This window comes from Opisthocomus hoazin, unplaced genomic scaffold (genome assembly GCF_030867145.1).
Source record: "Opisthocomus hoazin isolate bOpiHoa1 unplaced genomic scaffold, bOpiHoa1.hap1 HAP1_SCAFFOLD_151, whole genome shotgun sequence".
NCBI classification, from domain to species: domain Eukaryota; kingdom Metazoa; phylum Chordata; class Aves; order Opisthocomiformes; family Opisthocomidae; genus Opisthocomus; species Opisthocomus hoazin.
The window spans coordinates 122501-122855 of record NW_027448877.1 but is presented as its reverse complement, the minus strand read 5'-3'; the positions used below and the strand labels follow the sequence as shown (position 1 = coordinate 122855).

At 69.3% G+C, this 355-nt stretch overlaps 1 non-coding gene across 1 annotated transcript; it reads left to right on the top strand.

Moving 5' to 3' along the window:
* LOC142359625 (5.8S ribosomal RNA) lies at positions 1-153 on the top strand. The gene has a single exon (XR_012762502.1). It is a non-coding gene; the product is annotated as a 5.8S ribosomal RNA (ribosomal RNA).
* The last annotated feature ends 202 nt before the right edge of the window (positions 154-355 follow it).

Genomic DNA, 355 nt, shown 5'->3' with positions numbered 1-355 from the left:
AACTCTTAGCGGTGGATCACTCGGCTCGTGCGTCGATGAAGAACGCAGCTAGCTGCGAGAATTAATGTGAATTGCAGGACACATTGATCATCGACACTTCGAACGCACTCGCGGCCCCGGGTTCCTCCCGGGGCTACGCCTGTCTGAGCGTCGCTTTACGATCAATCGCCGTCTGCGCCGCCGAGCCCCCCCGCCCCAGCGCGGGGGGGGGGGGCCGGCGGGCCAGCAGCGGCGCGGCTGGGGTGCCTCGCAGGGCCGCGCGCGCGAGCGCGCGGGCCTTCGTCCCCCTAAATGGAGACTCGGGGAGCGCTCCGAAGCTCCCCGCTCCCGGAGAGCGCCTGCTGGACGGAGCTCG